The following is a 12,725-nucleotide window of genomic DNA, read 5'->3' as shown; positions in this document are numbered from 1 at the left end:
CCACCCCGTGATATTATTCTCACTCCTACTAGTGAATGTAATGTAAAACACACCCATACAATGCGCACCACCCCGCGATGTTTTTCAGAAACCTATCCTACACTGCCACTGCATGTTCCCTGACCTCCCTATGCTGACGACCCCGCGGTGCTTTTCTCCATCCGACATTGCCACACACTGCATATCCTAAATCAGACCCTCCGATTCCCACCACCCCGTGATGTTTTTCTCACTCCTATTATTGAATGTTATGTAACACACACCTATACAATGTGCACAACCCCGCGATGTTTTTCAGAAACCTATCCTACATTGCCACTGCATGTTCCCTGACGTCCCCATGCTGACCACCCCGCGGTGCTTTTCTCCATCCTTCATTGCCACTCACTGCCTATCCTAATTCAGACCCTCCGATTCACACCACCCCGTGATGTTTTTTTCACTCCTACTAGTGAATGTAATGTAACACACACCCATACAATGCGCACCGCCCCGCGATATTTTTCAGAAACCTATCCTACATTGCCCCTGCATGTTCCCTGACCTTCCCATGCTGACCACACCGCTGTGCTTTTCTCCATCCTAAATTGCCACTCACTGCCTATACTAATTCAGTCCCTCCGATTAACACCACCCCGTGATGTTTTTCTCACTCCCACTAGTGAATGTAATGTAACACACACCCATACAATGCGCACCACCGCGTGATGTTTTTCTCACTCCTACTAGTGAATGTAATGTAACACACACCCATACAATGTGCACCACCCCGTGATGTTTTTCTCACTCCTACTAGTGAATGTAATGTAACACACACCCATACAATGCGCACCACCCCGTGATGTTTTTCAGAAACCTATCCTACATTGCCACTGCATGTTCCATGACCTCCCCATTCTGACCAGCCCGCGGTGCTTTTCTCCATCCTACATTGCCACTCACTGCCTATCCTAATTCAGACCCTGCGATTCACACCACCCCGTGATGTTTTTCTCACTCCTACTAGTGAATGTAATGTAACACACAACCATACAATGCGCACCACCCCGCGATGTTTTTCAGAAAACTATCCTATATTGCCATTGCATATTCCCTGACCTCCCCATGCTGACCACACCGCGGTGCTTTTCTCCATCCTACATTGCCACTCACTGCCTATACTAATTCAGGCCCTGCGATTCACACCACCCCGTTATGTTTTTCTCACTCCTACTAGTGAATGTAATGTAACACACACCCATAAAATGCGCACTACCCAGTGATGTTTTTCTCACTCCTACTAGTGAATGTAATGTAACACACACCCATACAATGCGCACCACCCCGCGATGTTTTTCAGAAACCTATCCTACATTGCCACTGCATGTTCCCGGACCTCCCCATGCTGACCACCCCGCGGTGCTTTTCTCCATCCTACATTGCCACTCACTGCCTATCCTAATATAGACCCTGCGATTCACACCACCCCGTGATGTTTTTCTCACTCCTACTAGTGAATGTAATGTAACACACACCCATACAATGCGCACCACCCCGCGATGTTTTTCAGAAACCTATCCTACATTGCCACTGCATGTTCCATGACCTCCCCATTCTGACCAGCCCGCGGTGCTTTTCTCCATCCTACATTGCCACTCACTGCCTATCCTAATTCAGACCCTGCGATTCACACCACCCCGTGATGTTTTTCTCACTCCTACTAGTGAATGTAATGTAACACACAACCATACAATGCGCACCACCCCGCGATGTTTTTCAGAAAACTATCCTATATTGCCATTGCATATTCCCTGACCTCCCCATGCTGACCACAACGCGGTGCTTTTCTCCATCCTTCATTGCCACTCACTGCCTATCCTAATTCAGACGCTCCGATTCACACAACCCCGTGATGTTTTTCTCACTCCTACTAGTGAATGTAATGTAACACACACCCATACAATGCGCACCACCCCGCGATGTTTTTCAGAAACCTATCCTACATTGCCACTGCATGTTCCCTGACCTCCACATGCTGACCACCCCGCGGTGCTTTTCTCCATCCTACATTGCCACTCACTGCCTGTCCTAATTCAGACCCTCCGATTCACACCACCCCGTGATGTTTTGCTCACTCCTATTGGTGAATGTAATGTAACACCCACACATACAATGCGCACCACCACGTGATGTTTTTCTCACTCCTACTAGTGAATGTAATGTAACACACACCCATACAATGCGCACCACCGCGAGATGTTTTTCTCACTCCTACTAGTGAATGTATTGTAACACACACCCATACAAAGCGCACCACCCCACGCTGTTTTTCAGAAACCTATCCTACATTGCCACTGCATGTTCCCTGACCTCCACATGCTGACCACCCCGTGGTGATTTTCTCCATCCGACATTGCCACTCACTGCCTATCCTAAATCAGACCCTCCAATTGACACCACCCCGTGAAGTTTTTCTCACTCCTACTAGTGAATGTTATTTAACACACACCCATACAATGTGCACCACCCCGCGATGTTTTTCAGAAACCTATCCTACATTGCCACTGCATGTTCCCGGACCTCCCCATGCTGACCACCCTGCGGTGCTTTTCTCCATCCTACATTGCCACTCACGGCCTATCCTAATTCAGACCCTGCGATTCACACCACCCCGTGATGTTTTTCTCACTCCTACTAGTGAATGTAATGTAACACACACCCATACAATGCGCACCACCCCGCGATGTTTTTCAGAAACCTATCCTACATTGCCACTGCATGTTCCATGACCTCCCCATTCTGACCAGCCCGCGGTGCTTTTCTCCATCCTACATTGCCACTCACTGCCTATCCTAATTCAGACCCTGCGATTCACACCACCCCGTGATGTTTTTCTCACTCCTACTAGTGAATGTAATGTAACACACAACCATACAATGCGCACCACCCCGCGATGTTTTTCAGAAAACTATCCTATATTGCCATTGCATATTCCCTGACCTCCCCATGCTGACCACAACGCGGTGCTTTTCTCCATCCTTCATTGCCACTCACTGCCTATCCTAATTCAGACGCTCCGATTCACACAACCCCGTGATGTTTTTCTCACTCCTACTAGTGAATGTAATGTAACACACACCCATACAATGCGCACCACCCCGCGATGTTTTTCAGAAACCTATCCTACATTGCCACTGCATGTTCCCTGACCTCCACATGCTGACCACCCCGCGGTGCTTTTCTCCATCCTACATTGCCACTCACTGCCTGTCCTAATTCAGACCCTCCGATTCACACCACCCCGTGATGTTTTGCTCACTCCTATTGGTGAATGTAATGTAACACCCACACATACAATGCGCACCACCACGTGATGTTTTTCTCACTCCTACTAGTGAATGTAATGTAACACACACCCATACAATGCGCACCACCGCGAGATGTTTTTCTCACTCCTACTAGTGAATGTATTGTAACACACACCCATACAAAGCGCACCACCCCACGCTGTTTTTCAGAAACCTATCCTACATTGCCACTGCATGTTCCCTGACCTCCACATGCTGACCACCCCGTGGTGATTTTCTCCATCCGACATTGCCACTCACTGCCTATCCTAAATCAGACCCTCCAATTGACACCACCCCGTGAAGTTTTTCTCACTCCTACTAGTGAATGTTATTTAACACACACCCATACAATGTGCACCACCCCGCGATGTTTTTCAGAAACCTATCCTACATTGCCACTGCATGTTCCCTGACGTCCCCATGCTGAAAACCCCGCGGTGCTTTTCTGCATCCTACATTGCCACTCACTGCCTATCCTAATTCAAACCCTCCAATTCACACCACCCCGTGATGTTTTTCTCACTCCTACTAGTGAATGTAATGTAACACACACCCATACAATGCGCACCACCCCGCGATGTTTTTCAGAAACCTATCCTACTTTGCCACTGCATGTTCCCTGACCTCCCCATGCTGACGGACCCGCGGTGCTTTTCTCCATTCTTCATTGCCACTCCCTGCCTATCCTAATTCAAACCCTCCAATTCACACCACCCCGTGATGTTTTTCTCACTCCTACAAGTGAATGTAATGTAACACACAACCATACAATGCGCACCACCCCGCGATGTTTTTCAGAAAACTATCCTACATTGCCATTGCATATTCCCTGACCTCCCCATGCTGACCACACCGCGGTGCTTTTCTCCATCCTACATTGCCACTCACTGCCTATACTAATTCAGGCCCTGCGATTCACACCACCCCGTGATGTTTTTCTCACTCCTACTAGTGAATGTAATGTAACACACACCCATAAAATGCGCACTACCCAGTGATGTTTTTCTCACTCCTACTAGTGAATGTAATGTAACACACACCCATACAATGCGCACCACCCCGCGATGTTTTTCAGAAACCTATCCTACATTGCCACTGCATGTTCCCGGACCTCCCCATGCTGACCACCCCGCGGTGCTTTTCTCCATCCTACATTGCCACTCACTGCCTATCCTAATTCAGACCCTGCGATTCACACCACCCCGTGATGTTTTTCTCACTCCTACTAGTGAATGTAATGTAACACACACCCATACAATGCGCACCACCCCGTGATATTTTTCTCACTCCTACTAGTGAATGTAATGTAAAACACACCCATACAATGCGCACCACCCTGCGATGTTTTTCAGAAACCTATCCTACATTGCCACTGTATGTTCCCTGACCTCCCTATGCTGACGACACCGCGGTGCTTTTCTCCATCCGACATTGCCACTCACTGCGTATTCTAAATCATACCCTCCGATTCACACCACCCCGTGATGTTTTTCTCACTCCTACTAGTGAATGTTATGTAACGCACTCCCATACAATGTGCACCACCCCGCGATGTTTTTCAGAAACCTATCCTACATTGCCACTGCATGTTCCCTGAAGTCCCCATGCTGACCACCCCGCGGTGCTTTTCTCCATCCTTCATTGCCACTCACTGCCTATCCTAATTCAGACCCTCCGATTCACACAACCCCGTGATGTTTTTCTCACTCCTACTAGTGAATGTAATGTAACACACACCCATACAATGCGCACCACCCCGCGATGTTTTTCAGAAACCTATTCTACATTGCAACTGCATGTTCCCTGACCTCCCCATGCTGACCACCCCGCGGTGCTTTTCTCCATCCTACATTGCCACTCACTGCCTGTCCTAATTCAGACCCTCCGATTCACACCACCCCGTGATGTTTTTCTCACTCCTACTAGTGAATGTAATGTAACACACACCCATACAATGCGCACCACCCCGTGATGTTTTTCAGAAAACTATCGTTCATTGCCACTGCATGTTCCCTGACCTCCCCATGCTGACCACCCCGCGGTGCTTTTCTCCATCCTACATTGCCACTTACTGCCTATCCTAATTCAGGCCCTCCGATTCACACCACCCCGTGATGTTTTTCTCCCTCCTACTAGTGAATGTAATGTAACACACACCCATACAATGCGCACCGCCCCGCGATATTTTTCAGAAACCTATCCTACATTGCCCCTGCATGTTCCCTGACCTTCCCATGCTGACCACACCACTGTGCTTTTCTCCATCCTACATTGCCACTCACTGCCTATACTAATTCAGACCCTCCGATTCACACCACCCCTTGATGTTTTTCTCACTCCCACTAGTGAATGTAATGTAACACACACCCATACAATGCGCACCACCCCGAGATGTTTTTCAGAATCCTATCCTACATTGCCACTGCATGTTCCATGACCTCCCCATTCTGACCAGCCCGCGGTGCTTTTCTCCATCCTACATTGCCACTCACTGCCTATCCTAATTCAGACCCTCAGATTCACACCACCCCGTGATGTTTTTCTCACTCCTACTAGTGAATGTACTGTAACCCACACCCATACAATGCGCACCACCCCGTGATGTTTTTTTCACTCCTACTAGTGAATGTAATGTAACACACACCCATACAATGCGCACCACCCCGCGATGTTTTTCAGAAACCTATCCTACATTGCCACTGCATGTTCCATGACCTCCCCATTCTGAACAGCCCGCGGTGCTTTTCTCCATCCTACATTGCCACTCACTGCCTATCCTAATTCAGACCCTGCGATTCACACCACCCCGTGATGTTTTTCTCACTCCTACTAGTGAATGTAATGTAACACACACACATACAATGCGCACCACCCCGTGATGTTTTTCTCACTCCTACTAGTGAATGTAATGTAACACACAACCATACAATGCGCACCACCCCGCGATGTTTTTCAGAAACCTATCCTACATGGCCATTGCATGTTCCCTGACCTCCCCATGCTGACCACCCCACGGTGCTTTTCTCCATCCTACATTGCCACTCACTGCCTATACTAATTCAGTCCCTCCGATTAACACCACCCCGTGATGTTTTTCTCACTCCCACTAGTGAATGTAATGTAACACACACCCATACAATGCGCACCACCCCGCGATGTTTTTCAGAAACCTATCCTACATTGCCACTGCATGTTCCCGGACCTCCCCATGCTGACCACCCTGCGGTGCTTTTCTCCATCCTACATTGCCACTCACGGCCTATCCTAATTCAGACCCTGCGATTCACACCACCCCGTGATGTTTTTCTCACTCCTACTAGTGAATGTAATGTAACACACACCCATACAATGCGCACCACCCCGTGATATTATTCTCACTCCTACTAGTGAATGTAATGTAAAACACACCCATACAATGCCCACCACCCCGCGATGTTTTTCAGAAACCTATCCTACACTGCCACTGCATGTTCCCTGACCTCCCTATGCTGACGACCCCGCGGTGCTTTTCTCCATCCGACATTGCCACACACTGCATATCCTAAATCAGACCCTCCGATTCCCACCACCCCGTGATGTTTTTCTCACTCCTACTAGTGAATGTTATGTAACACACACCTATACAATGTGCCCAACCCCGCGATGTTTTTCAGAAACCTATCCTACATTGCCACTGCATGTTCCCTGACGTCCCCATGCTGACCACCCCGCGGTGCTTTTCTCCATCCTTCATTGCCACTCACTGCCTATCCTAATTCAGACCCTCCGATTCACACCACCCCGTGATGTTTTTTTCACTCCTACTAGTGAATGTAATGTAACACACACCCATACAATGCGCACCGCCCCGCGATATTTTTCAGAAACCTATCCTACATTGCCCCTGCATGTTCCCTGACCTTCCCATGCTGACCACACCGCTGTGGTTTTCTCCATCCTACATTGCCACTCACTGCCTATACTAATTCAGTCCCTCCGATTAACACCACCCCGTGATGTTTTTCTCACTCCTACTAGTGAATGTAATGTAACACACACCCATACAATGTGCACCACCCCGTGATGTTTTTCTCACTCCTACTAGTGAATGTAATGTAACACACACCCATACAATGCGCACCACCCCGCGATGTTTTTCAGAAACCTATCCTACATTGCCACTGCATGTTCCATGAACTCCCCATTCTGACCAGCCCGCGGTGCTTTTCTCCATCCTACATTGCCACTCACTGCCTATCCTAATTCAGACCCTGCGATTCACACCACCCCGTGATGTTTTTCTCACTCCTACTAGTGAATGTAATGTAACACACAACCATACAATGCGCACCACCCCGCGATGTTTTTCAGAATACTATCCTTTATTGCCATTGCATATTCCCTGACCTCCCCATGCTGACCACAACGCGGTGCTTTTCTCCATCCTACATTGCCACTCACTGCCTATACTAATTCAGGCCCTGCGATTCACACCATCCCGTGATGTTTTTCTCACTCCTACTAGTGAATGTAATGTAACACACACCCATAAAATGCGCACTACCCAGTGATGTTTTTCTCACTCCTACTAGTGAATGTAATGTAACACACACCCATACAATGCGCACCACCCGGCGATGTTTTTCAGAAACCTATCCTACATTGCCACTGCATGTTCCCGGACCTCCCCATGCTGACCACCCCGCGGTGCATTTCTCCATCCTACATTGCCACTCACGGCCTATCCTAATTCAGACCCTGCGATTCACACCACCCCGTGATGTTTTTCTCACTCCTACTAGTGAATGTAATGTAACAGACACCCATACAATGCGCACCACCCCGTGATATTTTTCTCACTCCTACTAGTGAATGTAATGTAAAACACACCCATACAATGCGCAACACCCCGCGATGTTTTTCAGAAACCTATCCTACATTGCCACTGCATGTTCCCTGACCTCCCTATGCTGACGACCCCGCGGTGCTTTTCTCCATCCGACATTGCCACTCACTGCCTATCCTAAATCAGACCCTCCGATTCACACCACCCCGTGATGTTTTTCTCACTCCTACTAGTGAATGTTATGTAACACACACCCATACAATGTGCACCACACCGCGATGTTTTTCAGAAACCTATCCTACATTGCCACTGCATGTTCCCTGACGTCCCCATGCTGACCACCCCGCGGTGCTTTTCTCCATCATTCATTGCCACTCACTGCCTATCCTAATTCAGACCCTCCGATTCACACCACCCCGTGATGTTTTTCTCACTCCTACTAGTGAATGTAATGTAACACACACCCATACAATGCGCACCGCCCCGCGATATTTTTCAGAAACCTATCCTACATTGCCCCTGCATGTTCCCTGACCTTCCCATGCTGACCACACCGCTGTGCTTTTCTCCATCCTACATTGCCACTCACTGCCTATACTAATTCAGTCCCTCCGATTAACACCACCCCGTGATGTTTTTCTCACTCCCACTAGTGAATGTAATGTTACACACACCCATACAATGCGCACCACCGTGTGACGTTTTTCTCACTCCTACTAGTGAATGTAATGTAACACACACCCATACAATGCGCACCACCCCGTGATGTTTTTCTCACTCCTACTAGTAAATGTAATGTAACACACACCCATACAATGCGCACCACCCCGCGATGTTTTTCAGAAACCTATCCTACATTGCCACTGCATGTTCCATGACCTCCCCATTCTGACCAGCACGCGGTGCTTTTCTCCATCCTACATTGCCACTCACTGCCTATCCTAATTCAGACCCTGCGATTCACACCACCCCGTGATGTTTTTCTCACTTCTACTAGTGAATGTAATGTAACACACACCCATACAATGCGCACCACCCCGTGATGTTTTTCTCACTCCTACTGGTGAATGTAATGTAACACACAAACATACAATGCGCACCACCCCGCGATGTTTTTCAGAAACCTATCCTACATGGCCATTGCATGTTCCCTGACCTCCCCATGCTGACCACCCCACGGTGCTTTTCTCCATCCTACATTGCCACTCACTGCCTATCCTAATTCAGACCCTGCGATTCACACCACCCCGTGATGTTTTTCTCACTCCTACTAGTGAATGTAATGTAACACACACCCATACAATGCGCACCACCCCGTGATGTTTTTCTCACTCCTACTAGTGAATGTAATGTAACACACACCCATACAATGCGCACCACCCCGAAATGTTTTTCAGAAACCTATCCAACATTGCCAATGCATGTTCCCTGACCTCCCCATGCTGACCACCACGCGGTGCTTTTCTCCATCCGACATTGCCACTCACTGCCTATCCTAAATCAGACACTCCGATTCACTCCACCCCGTGATGGTTTTCTCACTCCTACTAGTGAATGTTATGTAACACACACCCATACAATGTGCACCACCCCGCGATGTTTTTCAGAAACCTATCCTACATTGCCACTGCATATTCCCTGACGTCCCCATGCTGACCACCCCGCGGTGCTTTTCCATCCTACATTGCCACTCAATGCCTATCCTAATTCAGACCCTCCGATTCACACCACCCCGTGATGTTTTTCTCACTCCTACTAGTGAATGTAATGTAACACACACCCATACAATGCGCACCACCCCGCGATATTTTTAAGAAAACTATCCTACATTGCCACTGCATGTTCCCTGACCTCCCCATGCTGACCACACAGCGGTGCTTTTCTCCATCCTACATTGCCACTCACTGCCTATACTAATTCAGACCCTCCGATTCACACCACCCCGTGATGTTTTTCTCACTCCTATTAGTGAATGTAATGTAACACACACCCATACAATGCACACAACCGCGAGATGTTTTTCTCACTCCTATTAGTGAATGTATTGTAACACACACCCATACAATGCGCACCACCCCGCGCTGTTTTTCAGAAACCTATCCTACATTGCCACTGCATGTTCCCTGACCTCCCCATGCTGACCACCCCGCGGTGATTTTCTCCATCCGACATTGCCACTTACTGCCTATCCTAAATCAGACCCTCCAATTGACACCACCCCGTGATGTTTTTCTCACTCCTACTAGTGAATATTATGTAACACACACCCATACAATGCGCACCACCCCGCGATGTTTTTCAGAAACCTATCCTACTTTGCCACTGCATGTTCCCTGACCTCCCCATGCTGACGGACCCGCGGTGCTTTTCTCCATCCTTCATTGCCACTCCCTGCCTATCCTAATTCAAACCCTCCAATTCACACCACCCCGTGATGTTTTTCTCACTCCTACTAGTGAATGTAATGTAACACACACCCATAAAATGCGCACTACCCAGTGATGTTTTTCTCACTCCTACTAGTGAATATAATGTAACACACACCCATACAATGCGCACCACCCCGCGATGTTTTTCAGAAACCTATCCTACATTGCCACTGCATGTTCCCGGACCTCCCCATGCTGACCACCCCGCGGTGCTTTTCTCCATCCTACATTGCCACTCACTGCCTATCCTAATTCAGACCCTGCGATTGACACCACACCGTGATGTTTTTCTCACTCCTACTAGTGAATGTAATGTAACACACACCCATACAATGCGCACCACCCCGCGATGTTTTTCAGAAACCTATCCTACATTGCAACTGCATATTCCCTGACCTCCCCATGCTGACCACCCCGCGGTGCTTTTCTGCATCCTACATTGCCACTCACTGCCTATACTAATTCAGACCCTCCGATTCACACCACCCCGTGATGTTTTTCTCACTCCCAATAGTGAATGTAATGTAACACACACCCATATAATGCGCACCACCCCGCGATGTTTTTCAGAAACCTATCCTACATTGCCACTGCATGTTCCATGACCTCCCCATTCTGACCAGCCCGCGGTGCTTTTCTCCATCCTACATTGCCACTCACTGCCTATCCTAATTCAGACCCTCCGATTCACACCACCCTGTGATGTTTTTCTCACTCCTACTAGTGAATGTACTGTAACACACACCCATACAATGCGCACCACCCCGTGATGTTTTTTTTACTCCTACTAGTGAATGTAATGTAACACACACCCATACAATGCGCACCACCCCGCGATGTTTTTCAGAAACCTATCCTACATTGCCCCTGCATGTTCCCTGACCTTCCCATGCTGACCACACCGCTGTGCTTTTCTCCATCCTACATTGCCACTCACTGCCTATACTAATTCAGTCCCTCCGATTAACACCACCCCGTGATGTTTTTCTCACTCCCACTAGTGAATGTAATGTTACACACACCCATACAATGCGCACCACCGCGTGATGTTTTTCTCACTCCTACTAGTGAATGTAATGTAACACACACCCATACAATGCGCACCACCCCGTGATGTTTTTCTCACTCCTACTAGTAAATGTAATGTAACACACACCCATACAATTCGCACCACCCCGCGATGTTTTTCAGAAACCTATCCTACATTGCCACTGCATGTTCCATGACCTCCCCATTCTGACCAGCATGCGGTGCTTTTCTCCATCCTACATTGCCACTCACTGCCTATCCTAATTCAGACCGTGCGATTCACACCACCCCATGATGTTTTTCTCACTTCTACTAGTGAATGTAATGTAACACACACCCATGCAATGCGCACCACCCCGTGATGTTTTTCTCACTCCTACTGGTGAATGTAATGTAACACACAAACATACAATGCGCACCACCCCGCGATGTTTTTCAGAAACCTATCCTACATGGCCATTGCACGTTCCCTGACCTCCCCATGCTGACCACCCCACGGTGCTTTTCTCCATCCTACATTGCCACTCACTGCCTATCCTAATTCAGACCCTGCGATACACACCACCCCGTGATGTTTTTCTCACTCCTACTAGTGAATGTAATGTAACACACACCCATACAATGCGCACCACCCCGTGATGTTTTTCTCACTCCTACTAGTGAATGTAATGTAACACACACCCATACAATGCGCACCACCCCGCGATGTTTTTCAGAAACCTATCCAACATTGCCAATGCATGTTCCCTGACCTCCCCATGCTGACCACCACGCGGTCCTTTTCTCCATCCGACATTGCCACTCACTGCCTATCCTAAATCAGACCCTTCGATTCACACCACCCCGTGATGGTTTTCTCACTCCTACTAGTGAATGTTATGTAACACACACCCATACAATGTGCACCACCCCGCGATGTTTTTCAGAAACCTATCCTACATTGCCACTGTATATTCCCTGACATCCCCATGCTGACCACCCCGCGGTGCTTTTCTCCATCCTACATTGCCACTCAATGCCTATCCTAATTGAGACCCTCCGATTCACACCACCCTGTGATGTTTTTCTCACTCCTACTAGTGAATGTAATGTAACACACACCCATACAATGCG

Source organism: Cavia porcellus, unplaced genomic scaffold (genome assembly GCF_034190915.1).
Source record: "Cavia porcellus strain 051 isolate PalLab524CR breed Dunkin Hartley unplaced genomic scaffold, mCavPor4.1 scaffold_44, whole genome shotgun sequence".
Classification (NCBI taxonomy): domain Eukaryota; kingdom Metazoa; phylum Chordata; class Mammalia; order Rodentia; family Caviidae; genus Cavia; species Cavia porcellus.
Note: the sequence above shows the minus strand (reverse complement) of the source record.